The sequence below is a fragment of the Chiroxiphia lanceolata genome, chromosome 2 (genome assembly GCF_009829145.1).
Source record: "Chiroxiphia lanceolata isolate bChiLan1 chromosome 2, bChiLan1.pri, whole genome shotgun sequence".
NCBI classification, from domain to species: Eukaryota; Metazoa; Chordata; class Aves; order Passeriformes; family Pipridae; genus Chiroxiphia; species Chiroxiphia lanceolata.
In genome coordinates, this window is record NC_045638.1 from 80,206,425 (window position 1) to 80,231,221 (window position 24,797).

The 24,797-nt window shown below is 38.0% G+C and overlaps 1 non-coding gene across 1 annotated transcript; it reads right to left on the bottom strand.

Moving 5' to 3' along the window:
- Positions 1–24,202: 24,202 nt before the first annotated feature.
- On the bottom strand, positions 24,203–24,274 carry TRNAE-CUC. The gene has a single exon. It is a non-coding gene; the product is annotated as a tRNA-Glu (tRNA).
- Between the last annotated feature and the right edge of the window lie 523 nt (positions 24,275–24,797).

The following is a 24,797-nucleotide window of genomic DNA, read 5'->3' on the forward strand; positions in this document are numbered from 1 at the left end:
CTGAAATTAAAGGACATCTGGCTTAAGAGGGTATCTCTAACAAGAATTTAACCTAAACAAACAAGCAAACAAACTCCCCCAGTAGACAGAAGAAAAATACAAAATGAAATACCTAGACACAGAAACTTTAACAAATGGGAGTTGACATAGACAATACCAAACCCCAGAGCTCAGAGATCAGTAAAGAGGTTTCTGGAGCATAACCTTGGAAAGCCTAGAAACTGATCACTGAGGAAGCAAGATAAAAAATACGGAATATTCAAAGGAAACGGAGGGAACATGAACCTTTCCACAGGAGGACTAGGGGAGGGGATGAAGGTGGGGAAATGAAAAGATCAGAGTGAAGGGGAAGATCTGTATATGGACCTCCCATGGGCTGCAAGGGGACAACCTGCCTCACAATGGTCTTCACCATAGGTTTCAGGGGAATTTCTGCTCCAGCACCTTCAGCACCTCTTCCCCCTCCTTCTGCACTGATCTGGGTGTCTGCAGGGCTGCTTCTTTTGCAGATTCAGGCGGCTGCTTCTTTTGCAGATTCACATGCCTCTTCTCTTGCTGCAAGTTACAGTTTTTTCCCCCTTCTTAACTCTGTTATCCCAGAGGCCCTACCACCATCGCTGATGGGCTTAGCCCTGGCCTGCAGTGTGTCCCTCTTGAAGCTGACTGACATTGGCTCAGTCCAATATGGGGGAAGCTTCCAGCATCTTCTCACAGAAGCCACCCCTGCAGCCTCCCCACTACCAAAACCTTGCCACACAAACCCTATACACTGGTCAAGCCACATACCTTTTTGTTGCAATCTGCTCTGTTTCTGTCTCTTTTCCGTATAACACGGTTCTCTATTGTGTGTGATTTGCTAATGAATCTCAAGCAGGACTAGCTCATGAGCAGGAGGCTGAATCCGGCCAGACCCAAGTTTGGGCTGTGCTTTTCCTAAAGATGTCCACAGAGCCAGGGCTCAAGAGACTGGCAGGTGTGTCCATGAGCTGTGAGAGTGAAGGCACTTGTATGCTTGCAAGCAAGCTCCAATTCTGATCACCTGAAGAGGAGATGCAGCCCTCCATGCTGTTCACAGTGACGAGAGTGCTGCTGGTGGTTTTATGGCTTCCAGTAAAGGCACTTCTCTCTCTTTGTTGATCGGTATAGCTGGATGCATTTGTGTGCTGTGTGTGTATCACCATCTGCACAATACATGCTTAGCCTTGCTGCCCGCAGTTCACACACTTGGGAGCAGGAGCAAACAGACAAGAGAGGAGAAATCACTGGGTCTTTTAGTCCTCCAGATCTGACTTCCCTTAACAATTAGAAAACTGAATACAGTGTTCAGAGCATCCAATGGTTTGTGAAAGATACTATGTGCTCTGGCTGGTAATGTTATACAAAAACTTACATGTGAATTTTTAAAATCTAAACTCAGATTTTTTTTTTAAATCTAGATATGGAAATGCTGATTATAGATATATTGATATTAAGGTAAGTTAGATATATTCATATTATATACTCACAGAAGCAGACAAAATCTGAGAGACACTGGTGATTAAAAACACATGAAGAAGAGGTGAATTCCCTAGGAAATGAGGAAGGACAGACATTGTTCCTATTTTTGAAAAAGTGGCAAGAGGGAAGACCTAGGTGCATCAGCTTAGCCTCAATACCAGAAATACTCTGGAACAGCTTGTTAATTAGTTTGGATGCACCCTGCAGATAAGGTGATAGGGAATAGCTGACATGGATTTGTCAAGAGAAAAAAAAAAGTCATATCAAATCACTCCAAGTTCTTCCTGTGGTGGGATAATTGCCTAGTGGACAAGGGAAAAGCTAAAGATTTGATATATCTTGACATTAGTAAGCATTTTCACACAGTCCCATTTGGCACTGTCATACACAGACTCCAGAGAAACACAGCCCAGCAGTAATTGTCACATGGAGGTTACACAATGGTTTGAAAAGCTGAACTGCCTGATGGACACCATCAAATCTGAAGGATATTTCAGTAAAATTAACTAATATAATTAACGATAGCATAAAAACTATTATTAAATGACTAGCAAAAGCTAGTACAATTAATAGATAGGGTAATTAATTAATTGATAGCACAAGGAAGCACAAGGAAGGCTTTCTAGGGAGTCCGTTGAGTCCTTGTTATTAGAGGTATTTAAGAGTGAGTTAGACTGCTGTGTGTTGGGGATAGGTTTTTATAAGTTTGATGGACAGATGTGACTAGACAGATGTTTGATGCTCCCTTTGCCTTGATGATGTCTTCACTACTTTCTTTCTCCCTGACTCTGTCACAGCTTCTGACACTACTTTGGGTTGTTTACTTAATTGCTTCTTACCTCAAGCCTTTCTGTGTCTTATAAAATCCTTGACAAAGGATCTAAAATAGAGGCACTGGCTGGCACAGTTTAGGAATGTTTTGGAATTAAATCACTGTATAAGCAAAAAGTTTTATCATTATATGTCAAATAGGAAATTATTTGCACCATAATTTTCTAGAGATAGATAGAAGTTAAAGAGTTATCAGTCTGCCTATTGTGTATGTGCATATATAGATGTATTAAACAGAAAGATTGTATATAATTTGCTTTAATTATATCTTTGCCTATTAAAAGCCAACTGAATTCATTTTGTACCACATGATCAATGCTGTCAAATCATTTGCATTTCATTGCTGAAAATTTATTTCTGAGATTCAGTACTTGAGGATATAATGGATATCCTAATTCTAAATCACAAAATTATGTAAAGCCTAAATTACAGTATAACTTGCAGCAGAACATGCTTTGTATCCAAATATAAAGGTTTGTATTTTGTGTTTACTGCAAAAGCATTCTGCTATAGATAGTTTTGCATAAACTTGCATTTCTTTTACTGTATTCAGTGTGTTTATAGAATAATCTATATTTATGTAGCATCTTTTCCACTACACACACACGAACACAGTGAAAGAACTTTAGAGTTGTAAAGTCAACTATTTCAGTTCAGGAACCGAGAGGGTGCTGAAATTCTGTGGGTTGGAGATTTTTGTTTGTTTGTCAGTTTGGAACAGTTTTGGATCTTATTTTTTTACCTCATTTTCTAAATGAACTTTATCAGGCCATGTTTGATTACACAGTACTATAGTATTCTTTGTTTTTATAGGCTCTGCTCTTGAGTGTGGTCTTGGAGCTACTTTTAGCTGACAGACAAATAGACTTGGCAAAACACATGCACACTGTAAAAAAAGATTTGTTTCCTTGTAATGAAAAGGAAAACAAATGGTGTTGAAAAGTAATGGCAACCAAACACAATAATTTTAGTTTCTTCCCTTTACCAACAAATACAAACCTCAAAAAAGAAAACGGCACTGTAAGAGGTCAGAGGAATCTACTACAAAGCTTTGACAGTTTAAAGCAGCTATTCAGACACATTTCTTATATTTCATGTGTTGAGGTGGCTGCTTCTAAGTAGCTTCCCACCCAGTGTGCAGAGACCCAGAATCATATTTCACCTAGGATGAGTGATGAGGTTCTCCCTATAGTTAGGGAAGACTCCCAGCGTAACCTGTCAATATAATTATGCAGAGACTTTCAGAGGCATCCTGCTTCTTCTGGACTACCTCATGTTTCTGGGTTTTCTTCCTCAGACCAACATAGAAGGGGGAAAGAATGTAATATAAAGGTGTCCTGGATCTCATCCCAGCATTGAGTTAAAAATAAAGCTTTTCTCTCCAATATGTAGTTAGCTCACAAAACAACTCTCAGCACTGTAGCTCACAATAAGTCACTCAAATTTCTCACTAGTGTTAGTTGGTGGATCAGGAAAGTCTGTTTTCCAAGGAAACAATTTTCAAGCATTTTGAGATGCTGTAATTTATTCAATTTGAACTTCAAGAGGTGCAAAGTTAATTTTCAGTTAAATGAAAATGGTCCTGAAAGGGTTCAAACAACCTTAAAATTAAAGTGTTTAAGTAACATAAGTTCGTAATTAAGTGAAAGTAGATTTCACAGGCAGGAACATAAGCAAGACTTACATCTTTGGACCATAAGCCACCTAGCACAATTCTCCCATTCATGATCTAAAATGTGTGAACATAGCATAAGGAATCCAGGTTAGTAGAACAACCTGTATAAAATCAATATTATGTGACAGATATTTGTCCTTCAAATAGTTACAGTATTCCCACTCATCTAGAAACTTTGCTCTCTTTTTTTTTTTAATCTCATGTCTTGCCTTCCTATTTAACAGGATTCCTATTTGACCCCAAACAGTATGACCTTCAGTTGGCTTTTTTATCAGTCTCGTACTCTTTGTGGAAGACAGTCTCTGCATGGATTAGCTACTGTTAACACCCAAGTTTCTGTTTGGCCTTTGTTTCAAATCCTGTCTGATGTCCTAAACCAAAGCAAACAGTTATGCAGATGTTTCTCACATGTAAATTCTGCGGCCTGAAAACCTACATGAGTGAAAATTTGATACTTATTCCCATCTGTATGCCTCATCAGAAGGGATAAATATCTTCGGGCATATGTGTGAATGTCTCGATACCTCTTCCAGGAGGACATGATAAAAAGGATTATCACACCTCTCAGAATCTGCTTCTTATTGGCCTTTTACCTTGTATGCTCAAAAACCAGCTTGTTCCTAAGCAAAAGTTGGTTTGTTGTGATCATCCTCCAGTGACGGGTGTGCATCTACCCTGCACCTGGACTGTTCTTACCCTGACCAGAGGTTTCACCACCCACACCCAAAAACTCTCCTCTTCTCCTTCCGTTGGAGGGGTGTGCAGACTTGGCCTCAGCAAAGCACCCTGCTGCTTTTGCAAATGGCCCATTGTTTGAATCATTAGTCTTTAATATTTCAGTCTCTCACATTCTCTGAAAAAAAAATAAAAAAAACCCCTTTGTTCAAAAATCCCTGTCCAGCTGAAGACTCGGTTTTGCTGAAATACCTGAAAGTCAGTTGCATGGATAGTTACATCAAGCTCAATGAAGACACAGTGAAGAGGCCAATGGAAAATTCTTATCTCAGATAATCATCATCAATAACTTCAGGATCAGCTATACATAAAAAAGAAACCACAGTCATATGCCCTTGTTCTTCAGACAATTATTTCCATTCAGTTTTTCACCTCTGCTTCATCTCACTTATGTTTATGTACCTAACAGATGTACTTAGATTGGAAGTGTAAGTATACTTAACAGCTAAGGAGAGAGAAAGGCACCTCCACAGGATAATTCAGAATTAAGATGATCTAAACCCACAATAGAGATGCTTGTCTTTATCCTTTGAAAACAGCCAGCACCTACAGCAATCATACTTCCAAATTAGGTCCTTCAGTTAATTGGGTCAACCAAGATCCACCTGGGGTTTTGTCTTAAATTAGATTTAGCATTGATACTCTCTTTATGGTTTTTTTTACAGTACTTAAACAGTAAATTCTTACACTTGGTCAGTTTTTTTTCTGTGCTACAATCTAATATAATAACACAGGGTAAACAAATAGCTAGGTGATATTATGCTGTGGTCCTGGCAGACTTTCTAAGCTAATAGGGGTCAACGTATATCAATTTTACACCTTCAGGTAGCAGTGGTAGCCATACACTAAATGATTCAGAGAAGCAGCAGAGGGTGTGGTAGCAGGAGCAATAGGACTGCCTCTGTTTTTTTATTAATTTAAAAAATACAGTGGAAGAAAAATGCATGAATAAGTCTAAGACTTTAGCTGTCTGGCCTATTTGGAAATGCTGGTTTCAACTTATATCCCTAGTGCAATAGCTACCCGGATGGTGTCATCTTATCTGCTGGACAGCAGTAAACCTGTAGATGCTGACTGTACTTGCTGTATTGGCAGGAGCTGTGGGAATTAGGCCAGAATTTAGGCACACAGTTGTTAAATTCCTAAGCTGAAGGCTCCAATAAATCTTGTAAACATATCTTCAGCACAGCAAGAGCAATTCTACATGAATATTATGCTTCTTTTCCAAGAGGAATGTTGACACTAATTCTCAAAAAAAAAAAAAGGGAATGAGCACAGGAAGTCTGTTCACTACAGTGCAGGTGAAATCCAGAAACAAATGAGATTCTATTGCAACAGGAAAGAGAAGACAGACAGTAATGATGTGATAGTAAGCACCAACCACAAGATATCGGGGAAGACAAAGAGTAAGGGTTAAATCACGGACCTGGTAGTTCAAATTCTTTCTTATACATTACATATCAGGTGTCATTTTCTAATGCCACAGAGATGAAAAACTGTACAAGGGAGCATGTAGATGACCTTTATACACCCAAATGTAGTATATATGTATTTTAAAGGGTGAGTTGAAATACTGTTATGTAGAAGAGAGAAAAATACTTTATTTGGCTCAAAAAAAAAAAAAATCTCTAACACAATGACTCCTTAGTCTTTTTTCCTGATCTGTAAAATAGGAATTTTACTCTCACCTTGTTGCCTATTATCTACACAATGAAATTCCCATTCAGACATTTTAAACCCAGAGGCTCAAATCGTTCATCATATATGATATGCTTGGATGCATAAAATTTCATTCATTATTCCTGCATTTAGCCCAACAATTGACATTTGAATAAACAGTAAGCTCTTTTGTAAGGGGTCTGAGCCTTCTTGGGAGACTGTAAGACATGGAGTCTGTCTTTCATGATAGCTTTTGATTAAAAATATATGTCTTGTTTCCAGCTTGAATTGATCTAGCTTCAGCCACTGTTTCTTGAGGTGTGTTTCTTTCCTAGTCTGTAAATCTCACAGGGGTGGCACAGTGGGCCTTGAACTGAATACCACTAGATAGCCATGTAATAAGCACAAGAATAGTTCTTCATTTTACTCATCTGCAGTAATAATATCGTGGGCAGTAATAATATAATGTGGGGGAAAGGTTTGATCTAAAGGCATTTGGGTTACCAGCCGTTCTCCTCAACCCATCTTAAATGTATTAATGTTCCCACTTTCAGTTGATAAAGGGGGAAATAATGATAAGTGTTACATTACAGGACAATCTGAACGTGTTTGTTAAAGTGTACAGGAGATATTTTCTCAGCAGTCCTAGTGCAAGCATACAGTGCAGTCTAAGAGCAACAAATCAGTGCAATAACCTAATGGTCAAAAAATTAATTCAGATAAAGAATAAAAAAGACCAACAATTTTTATTTATTTTTATCCTTTCAGACATAAAAATGGCATCTAAAGCCAGAGCCATTACACTGTGCTTTTCCCCTGGTAAAAAACCAAATCTCTGCTAATATTTTTGAACCCTTCCTTTGCTGTAGTTGAATCAGTTTGTGTTTTTTCTACTTAATGGTTTGCTAAGAATCAAATGATAGGGTAGACTTACATCTCCAACCCTGTGTATTCTAACATGGGTATATTGACAGAGGTGGCTTACTGTCCGTGTTTAGAACAATACTTCTGTGTATGTGCAGAGACTCATGCTTTAAAAACTAAAACACCTAAATCCAAACCAAACCAAAAACCTTCAGTCTTAGAAGCTCAAACTAAAATACTGCAGCTTTTAAGGCATGCTCTTCTACTTTGTAAAAGAGGGAAGAGGTCTAGACTCTGGCATTACTGACTTGAATAAATATGCCTATAAAAGTAGAAAACCCTGAAATTAATTGACCTTCATGTTGATCCCTCTGGTCCAATATTGCTGGATGGTAACTGCTGAAAGGAAAAGAGAGGAAATTTTTTAGTTCCACAGACAGAAGAAAAGAGGTAAATGATGCACCTGTAAGGCTAGGAAGAGCACATCTTCCCTTGCTATAGACTATATAGTGGTGTTCCCCGGTGCTCAGTACTGGGGACTAGTTCTGTTTCATATCTTTATCAATGATCTGGACAAGGGGATCAAGTGCATCCTCAGTCAGTTTGCAGATGACACCAAGCTGGGCGGAGTGTTGATCTACTGGAAGGCAGGAAGGCTTTGCAGAGGGATCTGGACAGACTGGATTGATGAGCTGAGACCAACTGTGTGGTCTTCAACAAGACCCACACTTGGGTCAAGACAATTTCATGCAGCACTAAAGGCTAGGTGCAGAGTGGCTGGAAAGCTGCCTGGTGAAAAAGGACCTGGGGATTCTGGCCAACAGTGGCTGATATAAGCCAGCAGTGTGCCCAGGTGACCAAGAAGGCCAATGGCATCCTGGCCTGCATCAGAAACAGTGTAGCCAGCAGGATTGTCCCCCTGTACTTGGCACTGATGAGGCTGTGCCTCAAATCCTATGTTCAGTTTTGGTTCCCTCACTACAAGAAAGACATGGAGGTGCTGGAGCAAGTCCAGAGAAGGGCCACGGAGCTGGTGAAGGGTCTGGAGAACAAGTCTGAGGAGGAGCAGCTGAGGAAGCTGGGTTGGTTTAGGCTCAATAAAAGTAGGCTCAGAGGCAACTTATTGCTCTCTACAACTCTCTGAAAGGAAATTGTAGTCAGGTGTAGGTTGGTCTTTTTTCCGATGTACCAAGTGACAGGACAAGAGGAAATGGCCTCAAGTTGTACCAGTGGAGCTTTAAACTAGATATTGGAAAAAAATTCTCTTCTGAAAGGGTTATGAAATATTAAAACAGGCTGCCCATGGAAGCGTAGTGAAGTTACCATCCTTGGAAGAATTTACAAGACTTGTAGATGTGGTGTTTAGGGACATGGTTTATTTGTCATCCTGGCAGTTTTGGGCTAACAGTTTGATTCGATGTTCTTAAAGGTCTTTTCCAACCTAAACAATTTTTGATTCTGTATTTCATGTTTTGAAGTAGTGACAGATTTGTTAATAGTGTCAGAAAAAAAAACAACAAAACAAAACCAAAACCCCAAAAGTGCCCTTTAAAATCTTTTTTTATTAAGTCATCACAAAAAAAAATATCATTGATTATCACCATGGTCATACACAGTTGAATTAGGAAAGTTTATCTCCTGCTTCTGACAATTTATACCACAAATTACAGTATGATAATGTTGTTCCTGAAAGATATTATATACTGCAGCACGCCACACTATCCTGACATATATTTCTGTCTTAAAAACAAATGCACCTCTGATGAGGACTGAGTCATGCTACATGGCTGCAGAAGACAAGAGTCCACAGAGCCAAGCTTTCCCAAGGATTGCAAGAAGTGTCTGAGAATAAGAACATAGTAAGCCTTTTTATCTATGGAATGATTTTAACTACACTTGGGTTTAGAAACACATTGTTTATATTGAGTATTTTGTCTGTGATAATCAAAAGACATACTATTGTATATTTTCTATTTCAACTATCAGATATTTTGACATTTCTGTGTATTTTCTTTTTCAATAGAAATCTTTTAGCAAAAGCTAAAACTCTCATTACAGGTATAAGGATGTTTATTGACAACTGAATTTGAAGTGAGTGCTGTTTTTCAGAAAGGGTAGGAGTTGTTTTTCTGTATTTTTTCAAGCTTTAATATTTAAAAGAAAGTCCTTGCAAGGCACATTAATAATCTGTTTATTGACCACAATGTTTGAAAATGTGGAAAATCAAGGCTAGGTTTTTAGAAAACAAGAGATCTCAACAAGCTGTGTAACAACAGGTCAGTAGCTTCTACAACATGCTTGTTGATGTCTAAAACAGAAAGGAATTGTTTTTTATATCAATTTAAAAAAAACACCTGAAAGTCTTGTGGAAAAGCAAAGGAATGCCTACAAAGTAAAAAAATTAATTTGAAATGTAACATTTTAAGACCTGCTCAACTTAACATCTGACCCTCAATAAAACAGATTTTTTTATTGACTAGTAAAGAATTGCTTGTGATTCTTGCAAATGCAGTGATAAAGCACCATCTAAGAGTGTGGCTACTCCACTTCCACAGTCCTTTGTGGTGGTAGAATTGTATTTCAAAGAGGTGCAAGAGGTACAAGACTGCAAATGGTTTAGATCTAGTCATTCATTCACACTACACATTGCAGTAAAGAGTTTCTATCTATTTCATAAATTATAAGTCTGTTTCTCATAAGGTAAAAACTGCCCCCTTTGAACTCATCAACAACCTCCTATCTTTCTTGAGATTAAATTGCCAAGGATTTATATTGTGAGTGGCAGGAGTGGAGTACTCCATCACTCCCTGTATATTCTGTCAGTTGTCTGTCTTTAATGAACCCAGGATGATCTCTCTTTATAAAAGTGAAGTTACATTTTATGAAGCCCATTATTTAGAACAGTAGTTAGCATTTTTAGATCTATGTTTAATAGTGAAACAGATCTGCAAGATTAACATACCATTAAAACTTTTTCAGGTGTAGACAATAATGTGATAATAACATCCTACAGAAACAAGAGGCTCTTCTCCATTTGACAGTCCACTAAATGTATCTGCATTATTAGTAGTAGCATTAAAACTGTGATTTTGATCGCAGTCCTTATTCACTGTACTAAGACCTTAACAATCCTATACTACAATTAGTTTATAAATCATGCTAATATCTATTAGGTAATCAGTATCAGTAAGTTAATATCCATCAGTTTAGTAGTTAAGTGATGAATTACACATACCATAGACCTGAAAAATTCACAGAAAAATCTGTGCTAAGTCTTCATAACATTATTGCCCCAAGCGGAAACATTTTCATTATTTTTGACATTGCCTCATCTCTGCTTCCCCCTGTCCCATTTTCCTTCCTTTATATACACCCCAAAGTTGTTTCATGTTAGTATGCTTGATTTTCAAAATTAAATCAGGGTGAACCTTTTAAAGGAAAATATAACCAGCTGTTAAATGCAAGGATCTCCAAGGAGAAAGAAATTGGACCAGCAATATGGGAGAGGCAAAACTGTTCAATTCACTCCTCTATGTTATAATTTCTTGCTCTAAAAACTCAGGTTTGGAATAAAAGATAATACTAAAGATCTGAAATTGCTCGAAGTGTCAGTGAGAATGTAGCAGATTAAGTTACAAAGCGACAGAGACATGTGGCTGAAACATGATGTTGCTGAGCTGGACAGAACTTCCCAGGGACATATGTACATACAAAATGTTACTTGTTGGGTTTTTTACATGCTTAGAATCTTTGGGGAATTAGTAAGTTAACTTTGCAGTATATCATGGTAAATTTCTGTTGTTGCATAAACTGAATCAAGGACCAAAATGAGATAGGTGTATACCACTAAAAAGATTGAAATTCTACTTTTTTAGCTGTATCAAAATAAGATTGATTGGGCCTTGGGACTCTACACCCAGAGAAATTCAGGAAGTCCATTATGTCATTAAGAGAAGAGCTAAATTAGGAACTGTGATGGTAGTAATTGTGTAGTGGTCATGTAAGGACATAAAACTGGAGTGAACATTTAGAAATTATAAACTCCAGTCCCTTGTTGCCACACATGACACTGGTCACAAAAGCAGAAGATCTGGCTTTATATTCTACTCTAAGGAAGAAGAATTAGTCTTGAACTTCTCAGTTACAGACTCTCCAGCGAAGAAAATATCCAAAGGAGAACTACTTGTCCCATAACCTCCTTCCTCACAAATCCTGGTACAAGTGACAGGAAGAAAAAGATATGCTAGAAATTACAAGGAAGAGTATTCACAAAATAATTCTTCTTTGATTATTAAGTCATTTGATTGCAGAAAGGGCATTTTCTTCCAATATACATCAGAATCCAAGGGTTGCCTAAGTAGGATTAAAAGAAGACTCAGAGGTTGAATTAGTGACTTTGCGAGTAATTGTCTCTCCTTAAACACTGACTCCTGTGCGTAATAGTGTTCTCATTTTCCCCACTGACAATGTTGTGGTTGTCCATTTTGCATGCTAAGGCACATGCTTATGGCCCTCTTGGAACTGTTTCAGCTGTGTTGTATCTATGAGTTAAAAAGAGATTATTGAGACAGATCTTTACAGTGTTTCTAGTATTGGGAAATCTTACGCAGCTAGGGATGTCACTCCCGTGGTGAAGAAAAGATTTAATTTATTTTACTGACTTCTGCAGCATGTGAAAAAAAGAATCACCGGAATAAAAAAAAAAAAACAAAAAAAAAACCACCCAAAAAAAACCCAAAAAAAACCCCCATATTTTGGGAGATTAGTAAATGATTCAAGCTGCAAGGAATCTGCAGCTGCTCTTAAAGTGGGTGATTTTTGCAGTAATTCCCTGTGTCCTCTTTTACATATAAAATTGAAGTAAAAACATGAAATTCAGTAGGCATATAGTAAAGATGATACACTGAACTCTGATTTTGCTTCTGTTCATATTATTCCCTATTCACTGTCTTTTCAATGTTTAATCTCCTTTACATTATTGGACTTTCAATCATCTGTGATTCAGTTCTTAATTTATTTTATCTTTCTTCTTCAGTATATTTCTTCCCCTGAGTATTTCCAAGATGTTTTGTGAATTAAAACAGAATAAGAATGGAAGACCTGCCTAACTCACATGGAATTATATAAATGCACTATACCATGGGTTTAGAAACTGGACAAGTAGTTCTATATTTTAAGTACAATTGCATTTACAATACTGTTTACCTCCTTAAAGGAATCATAGAATAGTTCGGGTTGGAAGGGACATTATTATCATTTAGTTCCAAACTCCCTGCCATGGTCAAGGACACCTCCCACTAAACCAGGTTGCTCGAAGCCCCATCCAGCTTGGCCTTGAACACTTCCAGGGATGGGCATCCACAGATTCTCTGGTAAACCTGTTCCAGTGCTTCACCACCATCACAGTAAAGAATTTCCTCCTAATATCTGGCCTAATATCTTTCAGTTTAAAGCCATCACCCCCGGTCCTATCACTACGTGCCCTTGTCAAAAATCCCTCTCTAGCTTTCTTATGGCTCCCTTCAGGCACTGGAAGCTTCTGTAAAGCTCCCTGGAACCTTGTCTTCTCATAGCTGAACAATCTCAACTGTCTCAGCCTGTCATCATAGGAGAGGTGCTCCAGCCCTTTGATCATCTTTGTGACCCTCCTCTGGACTCAATCCAGCAGGTCCATGTCCTTCTTATGTTGGGAGCCCCACAGCTAGACACAGTACTTCAGGTGGGATCTCACCAGAGTGCAGTAGAGGGGGAGAATCATATCCCTTGACCTGCTGGCCATGTTGCTTTTAACGCAGCCCAGGACAGATTTGGCTTTCTGGTCTGCAAGCACACTTTACTGAGACAAAATCCACCAACAGTGGTAAGTTGTTCTCCTCAGGATTGCTCTCAATCCATTCTCTGTCTAGCCTATATTTGGCTAGACTAACCATGTGCAGGACCTTGTACTTGGTCTTGTTGAACTTCAGAATGTTCACACAGACCCACCTCTCAAGACTGTTCCCCTCATCTAGATGGCATCCCTTCCCTTCAGCGTGAAGACTGCACCACACAGCTTGATTTCATCACACTATTGCTGTATAGAATTCTTGACTTTATATCATCATCTGATTTATTTTATGTTTCTCCTAGTTTACTTTACAGTAATATTAAGTAATTCCTAGTTAAATGCTAAGGTGTATTTCAAGAAACAATGGTTGTCAGTTGTGTATTGTCTTCCAAAATATGTTACACTCTAATCAAACACAGTTCAATACACTTGAGTTTATGACAAATATTCTACACGAACAATCACTCTAGGGTTGGTTTTTTTAATTGTTTTTTGTTTTTGTTTGTTTAACACTTACTGAAAAGTTCTTGGCACTTTTGGAGATTCTATAACTAAGTGATGGGTGATGGTAGTGGAAGTTGAGGAAGTAGTGGGGAGACTGAGGACTGAAAGTAAGCATATATCACTACTGTGTTCAAGAAGGGCAAGAATGCGGATCTAGGGAACTGCAGGTTGGTCAGCCTCACATCACAGGAACGTGGCTGGGAGAAGCCAGCATGAATTTTTGAAGGGGAAAGACTAACCTCGAAACCTGGAAGACTTCAACAATGAGAAGGGGAGAGCAGTAGATGCTCTTTATGTAGACTTTTGTAAGGCTTTCACATTATCTTATATCCACATGGAAAAATTTAATGAAGAATAAAAATTAATGAAGACTAGATAAGAAAACAGTGAGGTGAATTGTTAACTCAAATGGTTGTGATCAGAGACACAAAGTCCAGCTGGAGCCCAGTTATTCCTGTTTTGTCCCAAGGGTACATACTGTGACAAGCAGTGTTTAACATTTTCATTGTTCATCCTCCGCAAATTTACAGATGATAAAACTGGGAGGATTGGCTTGTGTACCACATGGTTGATATTCAGAGAGACCTTGGCAGGCTGGAGAAATGAGCAGATAGGAACCTCATGGAGTTCAGGAAATAGAAAATGCCAAGTGCATAACCTCAGGCACCAGGACAGGATGGAGCCAAACAGCTGAATAGCAGCTTGGCGTGGGAGGACGTAAGGTTCTAGTGAACAGCAACCTGACCTTGAGCCATCAATGTGTTCCCACAGCATAAAAGGCCATCAGGCACCTGAGCTGGATTAGATAGTGTTGCCAGCACGTCAAGGGAGGTGATGCTCACCCTCTGCACAGCCCTAGTGAGACACATTTGGAGTTCTGTGTCCAGTGTTGGGCTCCTCAGTGCAAAAGAGATGTGAACATGCTAGAGAGAGCACCTGTCACATATGGAGAGGCTGAGAGAACTGGGGCTCTTCAGCTGGAGAAGAGAAAGCTCTGGGGAATCTTATCAACATTTTAAATTCCTTAGAGAGTAGTAAAGAAGATGAAGCTGGACTCTTCTCAGTGGTGCCCCATGACAGAACAAGAGGTAATGAGCGCAAAGTGAAAAATAGGAAAACTCCATTTAAATATAAGGAACACAATTTTTCATGTGTGGTTGGAATAGGTTTCCCAGAGTGGCTGTAGAGTCTCCAATCATGGAGACATTTAAAACTGGATCAGATATGATGCTGAGCATCCTTCTGTGGGTGAGTCTGTTTGAATGACGTGGTTAGACTACACGATTTCCAGAGGTGCTTGCCAAACTATTCTATGATTGTGTAGCAAACTGATTAAGGCTGAGAAATTGCCATCAAATCAGTTACTGTTTACTCCTTTTTACCAAAAGCTGAAATTTTCCTCTGAAAAACATAATAACCTCTAATGTTGACTACAGCCTAAAAAAGACTGTGGTTAAGGCACTTTTCATTGGTGTAAAAACTGTTTGTTTGTCTTCCCTTCAAAATGTGATTCATGTAAAAACATGAGATGCATGTTCTTTGCTTACCTTGCTCTTTGAAAGCAGGGGCAGTTCTGAATTGTAACTGTATGTTTAAAAAACTACAACAGAGAAAACTTCCTTTAAAATTACTGATACGGGCTCATAGAATCATAGTATCATTAAAGACTTTCAAAAGTGAGTCCAACTATTACCCCAGCACTACCATGTTACCACTAAACCATGGCCTCAAGTCCCACATCAACACATTTTTTGAACACTTGTGTGTGGATACACTTAGGTGGTGTATCCAGTGGTCAGAGATTTAGACAAAACTCCCAGATTATATATTTCAGGAAACCTTCCTCCTCTGATTTTTGTATTTGAAAAATGAATGAATACTTGCTTGTTTCACTAGGGTATTTTTCAGGCTAAATAAATATGTGTTAAAGACTTTGTTTGAAAGTGTCTGTAATGCCAGATCTCTCTGCACAATCTATTATAAGAATACACAGATTTGTATCTTGTGGCAACATTCTTGGTAGTTAACATAAGCTTTTGTTTTAGAGTCCTAACACAGTAAAAAAAATAACCATGACTAAAACACTCTTTCCCAAGAAAAAGTCCTTTACCTAATTAGAGAAAACCTGCAGGACAGTTTCATTACATAGGTCATAGGATTTTTGCTTATATGCTTCAAATATAAGCAAATATGCCTTTTAAAAAACTGTTACATTTGTTTTGTATATTCAGTTACCCAAGCATAAGCATACACATAGACATGTGTCTGCTTACAAGAGGCCAGCTTGTAAACCTCTGCTTTTATTTCAATTTGATAAAAATATTTTAATACAAATTGTCTTTTCTATTAAAAGGCTAATTTCTCTTTGAGATGAGATATTTCAAAAGGGTTGCCTAGAGAAACAAAACTGTTTACCTTTAAACTGAAACATTACAAGTACCACAGAAGGCTTTGGCTTCTTGCTAGGCTTTAAATCTTGTATTATATCATAATTTATGTAACACTACCTGAAGAGAGCAGGGACTGTAGAAAGAGATATTAATTGTTCCTCCTTTTTCAGAATGAAGTTTGACAATGAAAAAAAAGAAATCAATAAAATCTCTTTTATAAATAAGCACTGTACAATAAAGAGCCAGCTTTTTGAGAAGGTATGAACACTACCAACTCTGAAGTATAGAGCAATTGCTAACCTTAACATGTAGTGGTATGGATTTGTATGCTGTAAGAGAATAGAAAAAAGATTAACACAGACTGAAACACGTATTCCTTATTCCGTTAATATAAATGTATTTTATAGTATAAATACAACAGAAAAGTGATTCTTATAAAGGTTATTTAAAATTGGCTTATTGTTACCAAAATGATCATGCCAGGAAAAACTCAACCTGAATACAACTGATTATACATATGAGCTTAGTGTAAACAACTAGATATGAGTGTTTCATTTTACCTGGACTATTTACTGATAAACTCCTAAAACGTAGATTTCTGTAAGCTACATTATTTTCAATGTAACTCCGAAAGCTGGTCAGGGACTATGTGGTTCCACCATATGAAAGTCAGATGTGAAAATTTGGGGCAGATAATTTAGCAGAACTTTTTATTTAACTCTTCTTCAAGAGCTAGCCCAAAACCATGACTGTTAAACCATTCTGCTACTAAAAGATTATTTTTTAAAAAATTATAAGTAATTTTTTATATGTTAATTTTATATGTTAATTATTATTATAAGTAAAATTATATGCTTTTCCATTTCTTAGTTATCTCTTGTTTTCTTATTTCAAGCTTCATCTCCTTTCGCTGTATGACAACAGCTCTCATCCAGTATATTTTAAACAAAACCTTTGATCTTACTCTCTTTCCTATAATTAATCTATCTATGTGCCTGTGTAATTTTAAGAAATAATAGCAGTGGGTTTTCTTTTTTTGTTGTTGGTGGTTTTTTTCTTCCCTATAAAACCCTATTTTGCCTTGTTTTCTTGAAAACAGCATGTTTTCTTATTATGATCCATCACACATTGATATTTTGTTTGTTTCCTCAACTGTTTCTACTGGATTATTGGTCTGGATTCTATAGGTCTTTTCCTTGTACTCCTGTCATGGCTGATGGACATGTGAAAATCATGCTGCTATCCATTCAATCCGTTTGTACTAAAGAAATGTCTCGATGTTTCACAACTAAGTGGCAACTTGATACGATCTACAGATTTGGAGGTGATTAAACAAAAAAAAGGTCTTTGTAATACACCAGTTCAGATCAATGAATTGTCAGTAAATATCATTAATTTAGTGATGAACTTCCAGCTTGCTTCTGATTGAATTTCACACTACTGCACACTGACAATGTGGCAAATTTGGAAATCTCTAATTAAATTGATGGTGATATTGTAACAAAACTGTTGATGGTGAAAAAAACAATGCAGTACTTGAAATCAAGGTCTGGGTAGTAGAAAAGGTGTTCAACATTTTCAGTTTTTTGCCAAGCAGATATCACTTTGCATGAGATGCTGTTTAGAGACTAACATGCCTTCTTCATCAAGACCAAACGGTAGAAGTTACACTGATAACTGACTTTCAAATACTCTCCAAAATTGCAAACGTCAGACAGAAATTGCCATTCAGTTCAGGTGGGGATAGTTTTCTCAGTGTATTTGGTAAGTGTAACCTCCAGGTCGGGGTAGAAGAAAAGTGGGCTAAGCGGCTACTATTCATCCACTTTTTATTTATAATCACACTCCTGTTTTCCCTTTCTAAATTTTTGGTTTCATTTTTACTAAGACATACTTTTTGGAATCTTACTTTACTCTGTGTTGGCTTGTCTTTGTACTCAGTAAAACTTATTTTAAATAATTCAAGAATAAATTAATGAGTGGTTATTCTTCTCTTTTTTCTCTACTTCCCCTACTTTTTTTTTCATTTATTTTATTCTATGCTCTAGAAAAAAAATAAAGTTTTTAACTTGAGAAGTTAAAACACGTAAATATGTAGCTAAGAGGAATATCTAAGATTTCTTTTTGCATCCTTACAGCTCTATTTTTCATACAGTCTTCAGAGAGTTAATAGAAAGATGCCATTGTTAGCATTGACTTGCCAACCATACATTAATGGCACTCTCATTACTTCCTGAAAACGGTATTGGATTGGGTAAGCTAAAACAATACTGAAATTCATAACTTTTAAAGAAGTCTTGATATAACAAAATAAATAAGAGCATACTGACAAACCATAAAAAAACAGAATATAGACCTCTTAGCTCAAGAAGCATTTCATTTCTCTTCTTGAGGGATGCCACTAATTTCTGTTAGTAATGAAAAGAACAGAGCCTTTTATTCCTAGGTACAGAACAGCTGTCCCTTTTTTTAAAGCTGGAGAAAGAATAGCACAGAGAGAAAAAAGGACAACAATTTTTATTCCAGGAGGTTGAGTAGTTTAAGAAAGCTCAGCATTTGTAGTGCTCAGTTCAGACTCAAAATTGCTAGAAATAGACTAAACTGGCCTTTTTCAGCCATTTGAGTATTTTGAATGTTAATCACTTGGGCGAGAGCTGTCTTAAGCTATCAGTTTGAATAGATCATCAACTCAGAAGCATACACATTTCAGTGAAGTTGATTATCATTAAGTGATTAAAGTAGCATGACCATTGCTTGTTTATCAAATTACATATGAGGTATCTAAACTAGGTACAACGTGAAAAACATGCACTTTTGCATTTTTGTATTATTTTTATTCCTGTTCATGTTTTCAGACAGTAAAACCTGTATATGGCAGATGCTAGTTTATTGTGAGTTTTTTTGAGTGAAAGGAACTCAATCTTGCCCATATAAATTACCTTGCAAATATTCATCTCAAACCTCTCTGCCAAAATGGAATCCCAAGTTGAGAGAGAAGCAAGTTTCCTGAAGCATCATTGCTCTCACAGAATGATTAATTCACTACAGTGTGTGTAATACATGCAGAGGAAAAACTATTTCTCTTCTCCTATAGCACCTTTACCTTGCTGGCAGCATGTTCTTACATCTTGAGCCATCATATATTTACATACTATTTTCTTCACACTTCCTTCTTTTGTATTCCTAGCAGTTCCTTTCTAATGCTCTAATGATTGCCAAAGTGCACAAGTAAATACTGCTGCAAAACTCTGTGTTCCAGTAGGTCATGCCTACCCTCCACGGAAGGGTGATATTTATTCACAAACTGGAGGACTGGCATGTTTTTTCTGTGTGAAGTCAAAAGCTGCAATCTTTAAAGGTTGGACGAAATAAAGCCTGTTTTTTACTCTAGGCAGAATGATTTGCGAAAGCTGCCAGCCTACTGATGTTCTGCTGCCTTGTGTGCCCCCCATCCTCTTGGCATTGCATTTAAATAAATGAATACAACCACTAGTCAATCACCTTCTTCAGTCAGGTGAAGCTACAAGTGTATTACTAAGAAAAATAGATCAAAACACAGTATAGGGGAAGCTAATGAAAAAGTACAAGTGCATAAGTCTTTTATTGACTGTTACATTGACTTTACCTGCTTCTGGCTCTGGGAAGATTCTAGTCTTTTCAGATACATTTCTGTACCTAAAATATGGAAGAGTTAAGTCTTGGTAGAATACAGAGGCAGTACCTGGAGTGGTGTCCTGAAGCTGTTTTCTTTCTACTGCTGGGGCATTTTGCAAATCTCAGGCATTGGAGTAGGATACTCTGTAAAAGGCAGAGAAAAGTTGGCAAGGGGAGTAATTTACTGTACCATTAGGGAGCCAGTGCTCTGGAGTTCAGCCCATTAAATCACAGCAGGAAAATTGCCTGTTAGACTTTCCAAGTGTTGCTGACCTGTGCCTGCACTGACCTTATTGGTATTCAAGCCCCGGTGTTAGGATATAGGGAGGCAAATTGGCCTCCTTAATGTCACATAAAACAAAGAACACTTAGAAAAGAATCTCTGATTCAACTCCTGCCAGTGTAGGAGGCTTGTCTGGCCTATGTTGTGGTTCACTTTTTGTCTATAGCAGTGGTCAGAGCTACGGAATTGAAGAAGTACATTGAACAACTGTTTTTCTGAAGCATTACTGTTAATGGTGCATGAAGAGGTGTGTGAACCTTTGCAAAAGAAGGCCCTCAGGTCATTGCTAAAATATCTAAGGACGCTGCATACACAGTTGTATATTAAACAGACTTTTCTGATGAAACCTCCAGAGTTTCTGAAACAGAATAAACATGAAATCACGTTATTTCCCAAATTTACAATGACAAGCAGTGCTCCAAAACTTCTGCATGAGCTGACAAGTCCATGCAGGCTTGGTTTCCTTGATCCTGGTGCCTCCAATGTAAGTGGGATGCCACCACATCTATGTGAAGAGGCTATGTTCTTTCCCTGGAAACTGGCTACCTGTCACTGTCACAAATACGTGCTAATAATTTTGACATTGGAAAATGTCTGCTTGGCAGTGCTGAAGGACTGTCATGGTCTGCTGGGAATTTTTTACCTGTCATTTATGGGCATAAAAAATATGTCAGAAATAATATTTTTGACAGGGAGAAGGGAGAAGCCAGTTACTCCCTGTGGGCTTGGGGCTCCCTAGGAGTGTCAGTGCCTCCTCATGATGGCAGGGTCTGGCATCCAGGATTTGCCCCATTGCCTCACCCAAGAGCAAGGCAGCCACAGGATGGTGATGGACTCAGTGGGTCCATGGCCTGGGAAGGACAGGGTTGTGGGGAGATGGGAATCAACATCCCGCAGTGTGGCTGGGGCAGGAACTGGGCTTAAGTGACCAGGGTAGAGAGAGGGCAAGGTAGGACAGTCAGGGTTGGTGCCCTCAAAGTCCTGGCAATTTTGTCTTTCAGAGTGAGGTTTCCAAGCTGGGCTAGAGTCATTGTGTTAATCATTATCTGTCTGTGCCATCCTGCCTCTGAAGAAATAATTTATTTATCAATCTTCCTTGGTCTGAAGGGGCAGTGGACCCATTTTTTTATGATAATGAAGTAAAATGCTGACAGTACACATCATCACAATGCTCTGAGATTTAGCATGCTGTGTTAGGGAAGGTTTGGATCATACTGAAGCTTGAAAACCATGACACCGTTGCAAGCTCAACAAAGCTGATATTTATTACCAAGAGATGACCAACAAAACGAACAAACCCAAAAAGGAGGAAGGAGGAGAGAAATAAACCCCCAACACGACCTCTCCAGTTACCCAGCTGTTGCCCATAAAGTTATCTTACCGACCTAGCATGCCTATAATTACCCATAGCAGAAGCTGCATCCTTGGAGAGTCAGTAAGTTCACAAACTGGCAGGCATCCCCACCAAAGGCAACGTTGTCCTCGGTGTGAAGATAGCTCCCCTCCAAAGAAGAACTATCTGCTTTTTATACAATTAATTGAGTGACCTCAACCTCTGCAGGTGTTGCCAGCACCACCCAGCTAGAGGCTCTCCATCCCACCCCTTAGTTAGGTAAGTGCATCTCTTCTGCGCACGCGTGGCTTTCCCTGCGCTTACGTAGTGCACTTGGGGGGTCTTTGCCAAATGAGTCTGGGGGTGCTACTTCATCATTATAGTCTTCACTTTCTCCTTCAAGCAACCTTGGAGGACAATTAGCCAATCACAGAACACCAATTAAAACAGTTTATACAAGAATGTCTCTCTCCAAGGACAAGGTACCCATTTATCAGTACTTGTTTTCTTATAACTTGGCAGGGAAAGAACAAAACTTTTACAGTTGTCTGGGTCAAACACAGACCAAAAGTATCAGCACAAATTCACCCTGATACACATGCACATGTTCTGCTTGGACCTTTTTTCTTTAAAAAGTTGTACTGTAATCATTGGTTTTCCTCCTTACATGGAGGAATTCTACCTCTCTTTATCTAATATGGCTTATAATTGTATGGAGAATCCCATTGAGAACTCTTTCTCTTCTCTTCAGCTGCAGAGTGATGGTGGAGTGGTTATTTAGACAGCTGAAGTTGGAGTTGCAACCAAAATAGCTTTCATTATAATAAGACAGGACAAAATACTTCAATGCAACAGTCTGATAAAGAAAATGCTAGCTTTTTATATCCAATATATATCTTTCAAAGCATCTGGCGCTTCAAGAGCTTTCCCCAATCCCACAATAGGGCAGGACTCGGTCTGAACTCCCAATGACTCTCTGAAATCTATGCATCTGGGAATCCCGAAGCCATTCGGAGGAGTTTACATTCACAAACAAGATTTCTGTATATAAAATAAATAATTCATAGACAAAAATGGAATTAAAAATTATATCCTGTGTAATAAAAACTGTATTTTTGTCAGCTCTATATGTAAATGAAATATACATGTGTTCTTCAGTGCTCTATAAAGTTGAAGTATGTGATCCATCAGAGTGTCTTGCACATTGATACGGCTGGAAAGTGTTCTGTGAAATCATGTGAATCCATGGTCAAGGGAGGCTTGGAAAGTAAGAAGCACTTGAATACATTACACCGTAGCTTCAGTGAGCAACTTGATTACTAGTGTACACACAGTTTATTGGATTGGGAAATACCAAGGCACATCTTTCCGTGTTAGCTTATAGAGTGGTAAAGTAACTTTCCACGTGCTTTTTAATATACCTGGGGTGAAGGGACTGCTAGTCCATATGGAGTATATTGTGCTTGATTAGCTTTATGGAGTATGTTGTGTAAGAGTTGATTTATTTGCTGAATAAAATATCAGTTTACCTGTAACTCTGTGTGCTTTCTACTTTGGGGACATGCAGTGCCATTTAATTGGCTTGTGTAGAAAGCTTGCTGGTTTTTGATACTTTAATAAAACCTTCAGGTATACCTGTCTCTTCACATTTCCTTACAATTAAGTGGATGGCAATATGGTCAACAATAAGTGTTTAAAAAACACAGAATTTTATTAGACTTACATTTATGAACCAAGGAAAAAATTAGGAACAATGAAGTCAGACTGATCAATGCCAAAAAGAAGTAAATAAGCCTTTAAACTAAATTTTGAAGTTTAACTTGCAGAAGTTAAGTAAATGGAAAAAGGAAAATCAAACAACTTTATTAGTTGTGATATTCTTGTTGTCAGTATCCCTTTCTTTTCCATTTTAACCCCCTCTTAAGCATTTTCTATCGTAAATGATGCACTCTGATTTGTCCTCCGAAGTTTGTTTGGTTAATTCTATGGAAGTTTTGTAGCTATCACTTTACAAATAAAATATTTCTTTTTCTGTTTTTTTTTTTTTTTTCCCACTATCTCATGTCACTAAGTGATGCAGGACCATAAGCAGAAATGTTTGCAACTAGTTAGGAAATGTCCCCATAAAAGCATATCAGTATGTTAGATTTTACTAGTCACACCAATAGAAGATAAATGCTAAATCTCTGGATCATCATTCAGTGAGTTAGTTTTACTGTTACATAGTATTTAAATACGTTTTTATTTTAAAGCAAAATCAGTGACTACCAAAACACTCTCCACTTATTCAGCATTGAGACAAAGTTACTAAAGAGAGAAAACAAGATTAGGTCCGAAATCACAACTATTTGTATTTTCATTGCAGGTATTTCAGTCCTATCTTAAAAATAACACTTTTTTTTTTTTAGTGGATGTTTTCTTCTTATTTCTCCTTCTTCTGGTGCTGCATAAGACACTGAGTAAAGGCTCCAATCTTTGCTGCACCGGAACATCCCTCCTTTGTCTTCTACTCGGTATTGATTCTTTGTAATAGGATATTACAGCGGCATCCAGGGCTGTACCACGGTACTTCTGAGACTTATGTCACTTCTTTATATCTCTTTTTTCACGTTATTTGATTATACATACTAATTAGCACCTTGCTGTTGGTTTTTCTCTTGGAACATTATGTAAAGGGTAACTAGTTCAGAAATATACGTACGTGTGGCCAGTCTTCGCGAACGAAGATTTGGGAAAGGTCTTTACCCTTCAAGCCTGTGTAGTGGATTTTTTAGGTGAGACACAGTGTGTGCTGAGCTGAGCCCACCCTTTAATCCTAAGGTTCATCTGCCGGGGCCAAGCGAGCTTGGACAGTGGCAGTGAGGTCCTCAGGATGTAGGTTTGTTTAGAGTGACCTTCTCTTAGATGGATGGTCTTACAGGGCTGACGAGCTCCATCTGCCCGGGGGAGTTTCCCTGACCGGGAATCGAACCCGGGCCGCGGCAGTGAGAGTGCTGCATCCTAACCACTAGACCACCAGGGGTCCCCAGTTCAGAAATATAATACAACGTAATACCACAATTAATTAAATTAGGAAAGGGTAGGTTAGATTTAGCAAAAATACATCTTAATCTCTCACTGCTTCTCATATTTTTAGTTTTATGAGGATACTAGGTACCTTTGTAGACCCTTCCTTCTCATATAGCAATATACATCTGTGTGCATTAGTAGCAGTCATCAAACAATGTGTGCTTTGCTAAAGGAGTCCTGAAACAATGACAGTGAAGTGAGATATATCTTATATTTGACGCTACTCAATACATTCAAAATTTAACTCTCAATTTTGCTGTACTTTCTTCTGGAGCAATATGCATCCAGAAGGAATTTGTGAATCACTAAGATCATCAAACTTACTTATTTTTCAGGTATGTATCAGGAGAATTTTTAAATGTTTCCTCCTTGCCTTCCTTCTTCAAATTTTATCAGTGTAGCTCCAGTTCTTTCTTGCTGAAGCAGTTTCCTTGTTAGATTTTAAAACTAGGAAACAAATCTTTAATTTACCTTTA